General features: G+C 36.5%; 1 long non-coding RNA gene across 1 annotated transcript; it reads right to left on the reverse strand.

Annotated features, from left to right (window-relative positions):
- Window positions 1-294: 294 nt before the first annotated feature.
- Window positions 295-1,419, reverse strand: LOC113342739. Its single transcript, XR_003356812.1, has 2 exons — window positions 1,274-1,419; window positions 295-922 (listed from the first exon to the last, which is right to left on the reverse strand). It is a non-coding gene; the product is annotated as an uncharacterized LOC113342739 (long non-coding RNA).
- Window positions 1,420-16,244: the final 14,825 nt, after the last annotated feature.

The raw sequence follows: 16,244 nt of genomic DNA on the forward strand, positions 1-16,244 counted from the left end.
TTGTTCCTTCCTTGTGGGACAAGAAAGCCAGGAAACTTTCCAGATCTCACCAAATGCAAAAAGTATTTACATTTTCATTTTTTACCTATAATTTGGCTCTAGACAAAAAATAAGTAATTAATTGTACCTTAACATCTGCCCGGATATACAAGATAATGAAACTCAATTAATAAGGCAGTGATGTAATATTAAATGCTTAAAGTATGGATGAGTATGGAAGATTTTTCTTTTTGTTTTTCTTTGTTTAGGAAAAATTGCTTAATATTAAATGCTTGACATAGGATGACCATGGAAGATTTCCTTTTTTTTTTTTTTTTTTTTTTTTCTATTTTTATTTTTTTTTATTATTTTTTTGATATAAAAGTTAAACAGGACCCCAAAATTAAATTTTATGACTTTTAACTCTTAATATATTATCCTCTTTATTTAAAAAAATTGCTCTATTCCCTATTTGGTTAACTTAGACTGACTGTAACAACCAACAAATAAACATAAAATGGCATTATATACTTAGACGACTGTAGCAACCAACAAATTGCCAAAACTGATATCAACTTTACATATTATTTAGTTCTATATATTCATATTTTTTATACTCCGGCCGGGATGCTGTATATGTTCACTATAACCTCGAATTAGAAAAGGAATTCTGAAAACCAGAAATGCAAAGTTAGGTACCTTTGGATTTAACAAGGGAACAAGATTGGAGACCCATATCTCTTAAGCTTGCTTTTGATACGTTGCTCATATTCTCTGCGCACCAAAGCAACTGTTCTTTGCTAATCCATATGGTCCTCAATGACCTAGAAATAACTTTAATGTCAATGAGTCCAAATAACAGCTCTACTTCTTCTGTTGTTGCAGGCCAGGTTTTTCTCTTCACCCTTTCTTCTTTTTACGAAGTTCCTTGATTTAGCACATCCTGAGGTAAGTTTGAAAAGAAACGAATGAGTAACTACAAACATATCACTAATCACTCAATACAAGAATGGCAATCAATTGGGAGGAAATAAAAGCCCTTGTGCATCATTTTTCTAGACGCCATTGAAACTAATTACTCAAGAAGCATCTCACACAATTTTCCTCGTTCCCCTACCATATGCTGTCATTTTTTTGTTATCTATTGATTCTATTGCAGCAAGCAGCAAATAACCATAACATTAACTTGTACATACTATCCACCTATATTTGTATACATTCTCTATACTGTATATGTTAAAAACATCTGATTAGATAACAAAATCTGAAAACCAGAAATTGCAAAATTAGGTACCTTAGGATTTAACATGGGAACAAGATTGGAGACCCATCTCTCTTAAGCTCGCTTTCTTCTGATCCATCGAACTTAAATGTAACAGCTCTACTTGTTCTGATATTGAACAACATATATATTTCTGCATATTCAGAATTCAATCTCGCTTTCACTATGAGGCATTGAGGTGTGCTTTACAAAGAAACTAAAGAGTGCTCTCTTATAACCCAACGTAGTGCAACAAGACAAATTATTTGGTCAAAGTTTCAACATTGAAAACTCCGAACCACGTCCAACACGTGAAGCAAAAGATACAGAAGTTGGTAAATCAAAACAAAACACCAAACCTTTTTGTCTCTTTTTGACCGACACTTTGATGCCACGATACATCCAATGTTGCGGCGGAGATTACAGACGACATGAGAAACCTAATTCTGTATATTGAAACAAATTTGAAATGTTCACATTTGTAAATCAAGTGGATGCGAAGCTGTGGAGTTCAAAGCGTGGAATGCTATCCGTGGAGTTGTAGCGCTGTGAGTGAAAACCATAATGCACTCTTATTTTAGGATAATTAATAGGGGGAAAGCTGCTTTTATCAGAGGAATGCTGACTCCATCTAGGCTATTTGACTTCCAGTCAATATTGGGTGGAAAAATAGTTTTGGCGTTTTCCCATATCACCCTTCAAACATTGCACTCAAACAAGACGTACGGGGGAGCAGGGTGATGATCTAATCATAAACACCACAACCTGATACACTAAACATGTGTAATTCAAAATTTTAAATATCTCAAACAGTAGATAAAATCATGCAGTGACTGCAAAAAAGAACTCCAAGTACTGAAATCATATCTTTTTTTACTAACATTTGCTAGGTGAGACAAAAGATCCTTCAGCATATCTTTATAAAGACCACTAACAAGAGCCTCACAACATTAATATCTTCTATGTTACAGTTAGGAGATGTTAAGGCGAAAACGGGAGATAGACTACTACATGTTGCCATTGACTTGGGTTCCAACCAAAGGCACCAGAACAGTAGCCGCCTAAGCACGTCTTTACTTGAATGTCAGTCATAGTGCACAAGTTTGTGGTCCAAAAAATGTGCAATGCTTCAATCATGGGAGAGACCGTAACCATTGATAACTAAAGAAAATCGGATTAAGTGGGTTGTGTACGTACCGATAGTGGTTAGTGTAGGAAGATTAAAGGTGACATGATGCTAATGGGGAAAAGTTTATTTTAACTCCATCCAATGATGATCCGAAGTCAAATGGCTTAGATCCAGATCGGCTTTCCCTCTAATAAAATTGGTTTTCTCCCTATCAATTATCTTATTTTAGCTGGTGGATTTCCGATGTTGGGCCAGCGACTTAAATAATCAATAAATATAAATTATCAGCGCAAAATGGTTTGGGGAATTGCTCTTAAAGCGAATTTTTCAGTTTAGTGTTGTATCCGTGAGTCGCAGTTTACTTCCGAGTTTGAACAAGAAACACGTGAACTCACCCCCCTTCAGATTTGTTCTTTTTTTAGAACGATTTTTTGGAGATTAATCAAAAAAAGTGGGGGACTACTTTGTGATACAAATGTCCATCCTACATTATAAGGGTGTCCTAGAAGATTAGGGAAGACTAATATGTCCTTATTTTAATTAAGATTATAACTAACCTTAATAATCCACTAATCTAACCCACTACCCACTAATCTAACCCACTAATTAAAATCTAAATTAAAAGAAAAAAAATCAGTTTCATTTTCTTTTCTTCTTCATCTTCTTTTTCTTCTCCTCTTTTCCTCTTCTTCGTTAACATCGACGTTAAACGTCGATTCGAAAAAATTTCATCGTCGATTAATCAATCTTCATAAGAAATGCGTGTCAAGCAAACACCCAGACTTCCAGGATTGAGTCCGGGACTCCCACATATAGTGAATCTCACAAAAGAATTGCTAATTCAAAAACAACTTGAAGCACCATTCAGAGGCAAAATTAATCATCCAACAACAACCAAGAAGTCCGATTCAAGTGAAATGCAAATCCGCGGGTAATTTCCTTCATACCCATTCTTTTCAATTCGTTATTTGTTGAAGAAATCGATTAGAAATCATCAAAACCCATTGAAAATGGTAGTTACAGTAGACATTTCGGTTAGGAGAATTTTTTTTGTAACCCTAGAATTGGTAATCGAACTTCCAAAAATAAGAACAGTTCGGATAAGTATACAAATATCTGGTGACCGAACTACATAGTTCGGTGTGCTCGCAAAAAAAACTTTCGAAACCGACTCAATTTTTTCTTTGACAGTACGAGTTCGGTTTTGTCGATAACTTTTTTTTCTAACCGAACCTTTCAAATATTTAGTTCGGTGTGCTCGCAAATAAAACTCTTGTAACCGAACTAAATTTTTCCTTTGAAAGAATGCGTTCGGTTTCTTCGATATTTTTGATTTGCTAACCAAACTGTTGAAATATGTAGTTCGGTTTCCTAGTAATTTTTTTCAGGTAACCGAACTATAGTTTGTTAACTTCAAGTGTTCTATTTACTTTATTCTTTAGTTCTATTTGATTTGAGACTACAAAATATTCTCTTATGTTTAGCTAATACTTCGGTTGTTGTTCATTAGGAACAAAGGAAAAAGATTGAGACTACACCTAGATGAGAATTTGAAAACTCCCACCCCTCGTGGAGCAAAACATTTAGATTTCCGAAAACGTGGTGCCACAAATGCTAAACATGGAGGGGGCTCGTTACCTGAAGTCAACCAAGAGAATGTTCGTGATGTAATCCAAGATGTCAATGAAGAGGTGATGGAGAATACAATTGATAATGTTATTGAAGAAGAGAATGATGATGAAGAAGAGCAAGGAAATGAATACCAAGAAAATGAAGAGGTTGAACAACAAAGAGAACATGTTGAAAATCTAGAAGAAGAAAAACTAGGACCCGGCAAAGAAGGAGAAGGACAAGAGGAGGGAGACGATGAAGAGGAGGAAGAGGAGGGAGAGGAGGGAGAGGATGATGATGAAGAAGAGGAGGAAGAAGAGTAACAATAGGAGGAAGATATTGATGAAGAAGAAGAGCAGGAAATTGTTCCTGCTAAAGAGAAAAAAGAAGCCGAAGCCGCCTAGTAAAAGATACTCACACATTCCACCTGCTAATTTTTGTTTGCCACAAGTGGGCCCAACTTATGGTACTCCAAATGATGGAGGGGCAACATTGTTTGGATACAAACACTCATGGGATACGAAGATTTATGCGACAAAGGTATTCTTTAAGTTCATAGTGTTACGTTCTTTTCGTATTAATAGTGTTTCGTCAAGTATTAATAGTGTTATGTTCTTTTCGTAGGATCATAACGATGCAGTTCGTCTTATTAAACGTCAAAAGGCGTCCACATGGGATCTTTCTTTGGAGTGTGACGAGTTTGTATCCAAGGTTAAAGAATGTGTGTTATGGAGAGCTATTGAGTTAGCACATGTGGAATTTGACATTGTTGTTGTATCCGCATTTCTCGAGAGGCATTATCCCGAGACATATACTATGTATCTTCTATTCCGCGAGATGGGAATTACTCCCGATGATTGCCATAATATCACTGACTTACCAGTGGAAGGTAAATGTCTTCGAGAAGGCTACAACCCCTCAATGAGTTATGAAGGTCTTGAAGATTTGGCTCTAAAATGTCTAGGATGGGATGCAAGAAAGTCTCATTGTGAGTTTAGACGTGTTGTGAGGTCCCTAAACGTGGAGATGAGTATAATCCAAGAGAGGCAAATGGAACATTGAAGAAGAAGGTCAAGAAATTCAAGTTGGTAAAGTTGAAGGCAGCATTTGGAGGGACAAAAAAGTAGATGGAGAAAGGAAAGTTGGTGATGGACACGGTGACCCTTAGGCATCATGTCACCGCTTATTGGTTATATATGCTAGGAACTGTCATTTTCCCCGACACTTCTGGAAATAGGGTGGATGCACATTATCTACAGCTTTTGGAGAATCTCGATGAGATGAACAAATACTCTTAGGTCACTGGTGTGTTTGCTTTTGTTTAGAAGAGATGAGCAAAGGGTCGAGGATTAAGTGTAATCAAATTGGAGGTTACTTAACTCTTGTTCAGGTGAGTTTTTCTACATTGTTAATTAGCAACTTATTCGCTAAATTTTTCTACTTCCAATTCAATTTTCATGTACGTGGATATTTTCGTATTTTCGCATAGGTTTGGATTTATGACCACTTCCCTAAATTGGGATTGGCTAGGGAAAAAGACCCTTATCCCTATGGCCAACCTACAGCAGGAAAATGGTTGTTTTTTGATGCACAAAAGAAGTCTAAAGAAGAGCAGTTGACTTCGTTGAGGGAGAGATTGGATGCACTTACGGTGAACGATGTGGTATTTCACCCATACGCCGTACCCGATGATGTCCCTGTAGATGAAGAAGACTTGAATGGTTTCTCTATTGTCTCGCCTTACTATGGACCAATTTGGTATCCTAACGGCTACGCAATATATAATCCAAGGAGAGTACTAAGACAACTTTGTTGCGTCCAAATGGATCCCGACGTGGAGAATGAAAATTTCACTTTGCTGGTTCAAGGAACAAAGAACACCGAGAAGTATTTTGAGCCAAAACATCAACCAACTCCTGCGGTAGCTCATTTGAATGCACTTATTAACTTCCACTTACCATGAAGTGATTGTGTACCTTGTGGCACTATGATAGACGCATTTATGTGTCTAATTTGTCCCAATTGTTTATATTGTTAGTGCTCGATTTTGTACTTATTTGGTTATTTTATGTCTTTGTAGGTGTTTTTGGAGAAATAAGCTTTTGCGGCGAAATTGGCTAAAAAGTGGTTTTTGCGCTCGTGGAAGAAAATTACTATACGGAATCTCACTTTGGATAAGGGGTAACCTAATTACTAAGGGGCACCCCATTTCAGGGCATGTACTAGAGGGACACCGGAACTGGATAGGGGGAGGTCATCTTCAAAGTTTGTGGGTTTTGGCGGAAAAAAAGGCAGCAGCGTCAACAGTTTTGGATCAAGGATTTGAGCGACCTAGGAGGCGATTCAATGGGCAAATTTGGTACCCACGGACTCTACAAGACATAAGGGACCTGTTAGAAGCGATTAGACCCATCTAATTGGGCTGGATAAGTCACAAAATCCACACAAAGTCAAGACAGTGCACACGGTCCCTGTTTAGGGTTTTGAATTGGTTTGAAAGATTTGGGAGAGATTCTTGCGTGGGATATACTTCAAAACAGTTGAGTCCAAGTCCTAGAAGATATTTGAGTCGAGAGAATAGCTAAAAACAGCCTGGAACGCAACAAGAAGAAGATTATTCTTCAAACAGCACGTGAAGAATAAGAGATTTATTCTCGAATTTGATCGAGTTCTAGGGAATATGAAGGCTATATAAGTGTTGTTTTACATCAAAGAAAGGTTAAAAACCTGGAGGAGAGAGTTTAGAGTCTATGAGAGCCTAGGAGAAGCAATTATAGAGGAGACAACGCTGCTGCTGCTGCTGCCATTAAAGCTTCTGAAGAACACGAAGAACAGACTGCTCAGAGCAGTCTTATTTTCTGCAGCGTCAACAGCAGCAGCGGGGTGTCGTTGTTTTACTGCAGCTCACTGGTATCGTTTCTTTCTGGACGAATTTTGTGGGTCACAGAACCACTGTTTTATATTTTTCACTCGTTTAATCATATTTTGAGCATCAAGTATGTATTTTGAGAACATGATTATTATGAGTAGATAAACCCCAATACTGGGATGATGGAGGAAACCATTCTTTATGCATGAGTAATTTTATTTAATTCTTTTATGACTATTTGCACTATTATGAATGGAATTATGAATTTTATTGATTATTTGTGATTTTGTCTGATGATGTATGCTTAATCCATGAGATTCTTGATGCATCATGCTTATGATTTACATATAATACTTACAAAATCTATTTTTGGCAAAGTAAGAGTCGATATTTGTTATCAATATAAGCTTTAATTGTCTAGAATTAATAATTGAATCGAATGAGTATAAGAATTGGTGAAATCCTGAGTCCCAGTATCTCTTGATCCTGTGACAATTTTGTATATATTTTTGTTTTTAAATCTATTCAAGTCCGAGCATCGAATCCTTATTTACCGCAAATCGAAGTATTACAACAAAATGGCGCCGCCGACGCGGACTTGTATATAGATTTGTTTTTAGGTTTAATTTTTTTTTTTTTATTATTATTATTTGTTCCTTTTTACGTTTCTTTTTGTGTCTTTGATTTACAGGTTCGAAGTGGAATACTAGGACTTGGGAACAAAAAGCTTAAAGCTAAAAGCTAAAAGAGAAGAAAGAAAAAAGACATAATTTTTTTTAGGATTTAATTTTTTTATTATTATTATTTTATTTTTTTTGTATATAGCTTTTATATATTTTTTTTAGAATTTGTAAATAGGCTTTATTTTTCATAATTTTTGTAATTTTTGGACTTTTTATTTGGACTTTATTTGGACTTTGGACATTTATTTTATTTTTAAACCCTAGAAGGGTATCCTTAAATACAAACTGTTTGCAGGGAAGGACGACGATTACGATATCGTCTCGGCCCCTCGGGTTCGTACATGACATAGGAGTCGTGGCCCGAGTCGACTTCAACGGTTCATCCCCGTCTGGTACGGGAGGTAAGTCCATCGAAACACCGCGAATCTCCTGTAAGCGGTTACTGTTCCTTAAGGTGATTCATTGATTGAGGACGAATTTGGACTGTTTTTAATTTCCTAGTAAAGGGCAAGGCCTGGCCAAATCAAGATAAGGACTCGGATTTCATCACCGTTTCCTTCTTGCCCGCCTTAGGAAAACGAAACCAAACGCGAACCTAAGCCTAAAATTTTGAATAGAACGAGACCAATAGGGTAACGAGCTTAATAGGAAACTCGTTCGAAAAATATTGGTTGCTCTTTAAGCACATTTCAAAGTTCATGATGGTTTCTGTGAGTTGAATGCGTGACTGCGCCGCCTTGTGATAGCGGTGAGGCCTTGGGTATCAAAGCTCCACTGAGCTTCCCTCGCCTCGATTCAACTTACATTAGCTCGGATTGATTCCAGAGGGGTGTGCTCAAATTGTAACGAATTCCTTTTCGAAGGAATAGAAGCTGGTCTAGAAAACAATCTAAGTGGAGCCATCATGCTTTTTGTTTGCTAGATTCTATAGGTTTGATTTGGTCGAGTCGGACTTGTTTGTGATTGTAGAATTCCCCTGCAATTAAGAATGTCGAACTGGTATGATAGAAGCCAATACAATGAATATCGACCTGAATTTGAATATGGACATCATCAGTATTATGACCATAGTGAGAATAGTGGCTGGGGACGCCAACCTTTTCAAGGTTATGGTTCATACCATGGTGAGCCCAATTACTATCCGCACGCGCATCAGTATACGAGCAAGAAGATTATAGTACTAGTTCTTCTCTCTAGAGGATACAATCAAACTATTGAAAAGTAGTCCTTATTATGATCCTTCAGTTCCTATTCCTTCTCTAGAAGAGACTCTAGGAATTTAGCTGAGTCATCACGTCAGTTAGCTGAATCGACGTATAAATTAGATGAGGTGAATAATGTAGTATGGACGAAAGAACTGCAACAACAACTGAATCTGTAGAAGATATCCTCAATATTAACTCAAAACTTAGATCCTACATAATGAGGAACCTTCTTTAGAAGACCACCTCAAGCGGATAGCTGAGACGAACGAACGAAGAATTGCTCGAAATACTTGAATTGCCAATATAGTGTATCAATAATACCCTTGAGAATGAAATAGTTTACATAATCAAGATAACAAGGTTAAATTGGTACACTACTTATTTGAGAGGTTCGATCTTTTTCATGTATAATGATGATTATGATGAGGATAGTATTGATGGAAGAAATGAAATATGTAGGAAAGTGATCAGGAAGCTAGTAATCCAATTGAGCTTTATAATGATTATATTATTTCTACTTCAAATCCAAATAATTTTATGATTATTCACCTATTCAAGAGGACGAGGATTTGATTAGGATACCACCGTTTTAGACGATGTAGTATGTCCTGTTTACGAATCCGATAAAGGTTTAGAGGAACCGGTTTATCTTGAGACTACTGTTTTCGAGTCGAACGATTTAGAAACTGTAATCGATGATGGTTTCGAGGAACGTTTTACCCTGAGAATACTGTTTCAGAGTCGTACGATTTAGAAACAATAGTCTTAGATGAACTCGTGAGATTAATGAGGATACACGCAAGATTACAACTTAGAAGAATCAATTGCCCATTTTCAGGAATCTGATGACCTAGAAATTAGAGAGATTGTGGCTAGTCTAACTAGAGACACTGAAAACTCTAAGTTTGGGGGTGATTATCACTTTCCTAGTGCTTTACTTTAACTCTCAGAAAGTCCCCTCACATAGGACTTGATATCCATGCCTCAACCATCTTACAAGATTATCTTCATACTAGGTTTCCCGAACCTAATGATGTCATAAAAAAGTTCAGTCGTTAGAAACCCATCCTCTGGTTGATGTGGTTTGCCCAGGCTATGATACCCAGATTGACTTTGTTTTCCCACCAAATAGTTTTCTTCCAATTGTGGGAATGTATAGATTTCAAATGTGTCACTTATTAAGTTCTGAGACTAAGCCTAAGTACTTTAGGAAATTAGAATCGACACATTTGCTTCAGAATGACCACTACTCTAACTGTGGTCAACTATGTAAGTCATACCTAATTGACTTAGAGGATCCTAAATTATTTAGGTTATTTTGTGATTCCAGGTTCTTATCTGAGTTTTTCCAGACTCTAGGACCTAATAATTTGGATCCTACCTATGAGGAAATGCATCCGAGGAAAATAGTCTATTTAGACCCCTTCATAGAACCTGAACCTGAACCGCAATTAGCGATAGTTATCCAGAAACTAGGTAAGGGAATGCCAGTATTGTACATTTTCTTGGTTACTGCAGTTTCCTTTTGTCAGCTCTTTTTGGTTTTAAAGACCCACAGTTATTCCGGCTACTGTTATACGGTTCGAGTTGACTAACCTTTTCTAGTCTGGCTGAAGACTTTAAACTTAGCACTTCTTGGGAGGTAACCCAATCTCATGCAACCAGGTAATATCCTTCTGTAACTCTTTCTTCAAATGGTAACAGTTTCTCCTTGTTCATGCTTTTAATTTCTTTAGAACATTGAGGACAATGTTAGGTTTAAGTTTGGGGGTATGGGAGAAACTTTTAGTTGCAGTATGAATAAATAAACTCCAGAGCCTAGAAATTTATGCTATTTAGGATGGCACTAACAATCTAAGTGGATGGAAGCATTTTGATTGTAGGAGTTTGAGGAACCAATCTGATTAGATGGAAACATCTAAAGAGTTATTCATAAAAGCACAGAGCTCAGGTGTTAGAAATAACATGATAGTTTCACCATATCTCGTTGAGTCCTTTTCACTTCTATTTTTATTTTTTTTGTTTTTAAACTATGTTTCTCTAAGTGATAGGTGGGGCCCACGATTCAAGTTGTTACCAATGCTAGGGTGAATTAGAGTGATTGAGATACCATGAAAAAAAAAAAAAAGTTGAAAAAAAAGAGATTAAAAAAAAAAAAGATGAAAAAAAATGAAAAAAAAAAATGGTAGTTACCAAAAAGTAAAAAAAAAAAAAAAAAAAAAAAAAAAAAAAAGAAATTGAGACCAGACCATTTGACCAAAAGGAATAAATTCAATAAAGTCGACCACTGGTACCCTTGTATATGCCAGTTGTGTTGACCTAGAGTTAGGTTATCGACCACTGGTACCCTTGTATATGCCAGTGTGTTGATATTAGTCAGACTAGTATCTCAATCCATTAGGATAGGTTCATTTTGGCGGAGGCCTTCAGACAGATATGGGAAACGTCGTTCACTTAGTAAACATCAAAACCATCTATGTTTCTATATCCATCTTCTTGATCTATCCATGTGATTAGTTTGACTCCGAATATGATGTCCATAGTGCAACTATCTGAGTAGAGCTCTGTCACTTTATATGAATTTTAGTATGCTTGAGTGCAAACTCGTGTACAGCAATTGGAATTTCGCATCAGGGTACTTCTTCCTGTAGTCAATAAGTATGCCAACCAAGGAGATTCTTTAGTGACTTCCAAGGTTCTGCGTAGATAGCTAAGCTCTGGAGTATTAAGGTTTTGTGGGTACACCTCTGGTAAACCCCCCGGAGACAACACTCCGCCACTAGGGCCACCTAGTGGTTTAACGGCTTACTGCACGTGCTAAGTGTAGTCATTTTATTTTAGGTTAGATTTGCTCGAGGACTAGCAAATAATAAGTTTGGGGGTATTTGATAGACGCATTTATGTGTCTAATTTGTCCCAATTGTTTATATTGTTAGTGCTCGTTTGTACTTATTTTTGGTTTTTTGTCTTTGTAGGTGTTTTTGGAGAAATAAGCTTTTGCGGCGAAATTGGCTAAAAAGTGGTTTTTGCGCTCGTGGGAGAAAATTACTATACGGACTCTCACTTTGGATAAGGGGTAACCTAATTACTAAGGGGCACCCCATTTGAGGGCATGTACTAAAGGGACACCGGAACTGGATAGGGGGAGGTCATCTTCAAAGTTTCTGGATTTTGGCGGAAAAAAAGGCAGCAGCGTCAACAGTTTTGGATCAAGGATTTGAGCGACCTAGGAGGCGATTCAATGGGCAAATTTGGTACCCACGGACTCTACAAGACATAAGGGACCTGTTAGAAGCGATTAGACCCATCTAATTGGGCTGGATAAGTCACAAAATCCACACAAAGTCAAGACAGTGCACACGGTCCCTGTTTAGGGTTTTGAATTGGTTTGAAAGATTTGGGAGAGATTCTTGCGTGGGATATACTTCAAAACAGTTGAGTCCAAGTCCTAGAAGATATTTGAGTCGAGAGAATAGCTAAAAACAGCCTGGAACGCAACAAGAAGAAGATTATTCTTCAAACAGCACGTGAAGAATAAGAGATTTATTCTCGAATTTGATCGAGTTTCTAGGGAATATGAAGGCTATATAAGTGTTGTTTTACATCAAAGAAAGGTTAAAAACCTGGAGGAGAGAGTTTAGAGTCTATGAGAGCCTAGGAGAAGCAATTATAGAGGAGACAACGCTGCTGCTGCTGCTGCCATTAAAGCTTCTGAAGAACACGAAGAACAGACTGCTCAGAGCAGTCTTATTTTCTGCAGCGTCAACAGCAGCAGCGGGGTGTCGTTGTTTTACTGCAGCTCACTGGTATCGTTTCTTTCTGGACGAATTTTGTGGGTCACAGAACCACTGTTTTATATTTTTCACTCGTTTAATCATATTTTGAGCATCAAGTATGTATTTTGAGAACATGATTATTATGAGTAGATAAACCCCAATACTGGGATGATGGAGGAAACCATTCTTTATGCATGAGTAATTTTATTTAATTCTTTTATGACTATTTGCACTATTATGAATGGAATTATGAATTTTATTGATTATTTGTGATTTTGTCTGATGATGTATGCTTAATCCATGAGATTCTTGATGCATCATGCTTATTATTTACATATAATACTTACAAAATCTATTTTTGGCAAAGTAAGAGTCGATATTTGTTATCAATATAAGCTTTAATTGTCTAGAATTAATAATTGAATCGAATGAGTATAAGAATTGGTGAAATCCTGAGTCCCAGTATCTCTTGATCCTGTGACAATTTTGTATATATTTTTTGTTTTTAAATCTATTCAAGTCCGAGCATCGAATCCTTATTTACCGCAAATCGAAGTATTACAACACACTACACCATATTCTGCGATTCGTAACTAAAATTCGTAACCAAAATGTTGTCGTTACGAATTCGTAACTGGAAATTCAGTTACGAAAATTTAGTAACAGCAGCTGTTTGGTTACGAAATTTTACTAGTTTAGTGACGGCCCAGCCCAGGTTACGATTATTAACTGCTGGAAAAAAATCGTGTGAAAGAACCGTGTGCGGAGTAGCACTCGGTAACACCCTCCTGAGCAGCATGTGAATGAACCGTGTACATTTTCCCCCTTTACCTACACCGCAAAAATGTTATCTTCTTCTCTCTTCAGTATTCTCTCCCAAAAACTCCATCTCCATTTACTTCTCCCGTCTCCATGTCAGTTTCTTAACTGAGCTCTTCTTAACTCCATCTCAACTACTCTCTGTTGTGCATTATTTGCCGTCATTAACCTCCATCGATCTAGATCCGCCAGTAATTATTTGGTAAGATTGATAATTAGGTTATCTTCTTTTAGGGTTTTGATAATTAGGTTTTTATTTTAACTAGGTTTTTATATCTCTGCACGATTGATAATTAGGTCATCTTTCTTTTTGGGTTTTGATACCTCTGCAAGATTATTAGGTCATCTTTCTTTTAGGGTTTTGATAATTAGGTTTTGATTTTAATGATTCTCATTTATTTTACTGCAGGTAGAAGCACTAATCTGGGATTATTTTACTACAGTTGTTTGTGAAACAATAACCCAGGCATTATCCCTTTTCATGCCTTTGTTTTATTCATTGGGTTTAATTTTTAGGTCATTTGGTTGTAACTGAGATATGGAGAATTTTAAAGACTTGAAGTTTGAAGATTTGGAATGATGTTTTTATCATACTAAATCGTGTCGTTCTTATCAGAATGTTTGATGAGAGCTAGATCACTCTCTTTCATTTGAGTAAGTCAATTTCTTAAGAAGAAAGGAATTGATTCTCTCATATGAAAGTGAGTGCACCAGCACTCTCTAGATTCCAGTATGTATGGGCTTAGATGACTTATTCTAGTTTTGGTTGAGTTGGGACAGCTAGGAAACGTGTTGATTATATTCATTAAGTTGCTATGTTTTACTATTATCTGAATTTTTTTCAATAAGTGTCATAATGAACTTCAAGTGTGAGATTTTTGAGCTTCTTGGTTGGGATAAAATGCTAGTTACATCAGCTGTCCATGATGAGTACTGGATTTCGCATTAGTGTGTGTTGTTGTGACATATGCTTTGGGTTTATCATTGCAGAATAAATGGATGATTATAACTTCACAATGTTGAATAATGTACAATATCTTCAAAAGAGATTCAAAGTCGATATATTTTAAAATTTTGGCTAATGTTGTTCTGTATCTTTGGTATTTGCAGAGCCAGGAGAGGATCCTTTTGGCAAGAGCCAAACAGAAAAGAAGCAGCGGTTACGGAATCTGTTAAGGTAGTAACCTAAATTCCAGTTTGTATGTTCCATAAATATGCTCATCATGATTTGAACTTTTACTTCATGTTAAGGTAGTTTTTTAAGTTTAAATGAACTAAAGTTAGGAAGTTTTGTTTTGATATTGACTGATTCTAAGTGAGCATGGTGATGACATTCCTAGTGGTTATTCGCAAAAGCTACTTTAGCTCATCCTCTCTTCTTTGAGGGGATGTTTCCGTCGCTAATTTGCAGGGCTTCGGCAACCCTGTACCACTAGGACTAAGTTATTTTATTTGGTTTATTATAATAGAAGTTGGTATTAGCATGATTATATTAGTCTGTATGTTAAGTTGTATATAAATAAGTCTGGTTTTATGTACTATGTGAGCATGATGATAACAGTCCTAGTGGTGATTCGCAAAAGCTACTTGTAGGGCTTATGTAGCTCATTCTCTCTTCTTGTAGCTCATTCTCTCTACTTGCAGGGCTTATGTAGCTCATTCTCGCAAAACCAGAATGAGCATGATGATAACAGTCCTAGTGGTGATTTACAAAAGCTACTTGTAGCTCATTCTCTCTTCTTTGAGGGGATGTTTCTGTCGCTAACTTGCAGGGCTTCGGAAACCCTATACCACTAGGACTAAGTTATTTTATTTGGTTGATTGTAACTGAGATTTGGATTTTCATTTTTTTACACGAATATAGATTTTTGTTGAATCATATGCTAAGGGAAACTTGCAAATACATATGTGCAAGTCCCCTGCGTAACCACGTCTTGATCATGGGAGCATAGATATCATTTAGTTATTACAGTTGTAGTTATTACTTTGCCTGAATGTTAACATAGATATCATTTAGGTATCAATGGTTGATAAAGGATGGATAAAATGTGCGCGTACTTCTATTCAATACTTAGAAGGTGTAAGATCATTTATAGAGTTTGTGCGTGAAAATGCTGGTGGCAGGAAGAAGTTTTCATGTCCTTGTAACAGTTGTAAGAATGGTAAAGGACCTCTGTCTCTAGGTGAAATTGATTATCATTTGGTAAAGAATGGTATTCAGTTGACCTATACATTGTGGCGTTTCCATGGGGAGAAGTCACATGAAGGTAAACCCAGAAGTGATAATGTAGGACTTGCAGTTGACAACGTAGGAATTTGAGACTGCATGATCTAGCTTGAAACCATTGTTGTTCTGTTCTCCCTTGGACATACGCGAACAAAATTTGATTTTGTATCTCGTTTGAATCTTTAATGCCAATGCATGTTCATAATTGTTTGTGGGCGTTTTATTTTGGAAGGTGTATCTCTTGCATTTGTATCTAAGATGGAAGTGTTTTCTGTGGTGTAAGTACGAAGTTTGTGAAGAAATGAAGTGTTTTCAGAATTTGATGTTCCGTATCTGTTTATTGATTTATAATGTGGTTTAGTTTGATATGCTCATTTTACTTTGGATTACCGTAAGTTCAGTTTCCGTAGATAGAAATTAGTTGTTCATCTTTTGCTGTGTGGTATAGATATTTTATGATTGTTGTGCTGCTACTATTTTCCATAATGTGTGATGTAACTTCAAGGTTTGCTTTTCTCAGAAAAACCACTTATCTGGCATGAGAAAGTCATATCTCAAGATATCCTTCGACATTGTTCAACATTTGAACTACTTCATTTCTTAGAACTACTTCATTTCTTAGAACAAATTTGTAATGTGTGATTGCTTACAAGTCCGAGAGCTTTATTTCTTAGTAGTATTCTTT

Source organism: Papaver somniferum, unplaced genomic scaffold, assembly GCF_003573695.1.
Source record: "Papaver somniferum cultivar HN1 unplaced genomic scaffold, ASM357369v1 unplaced-scaffold_47, whole genome shotgun sequence".
Lineage (NCBI taxonomy): Eukaryota > Viridiplantae > Streptophyta > Magnoliopsida > Ranunculales > Papaveraceae > Papaver > Papaver somniferum.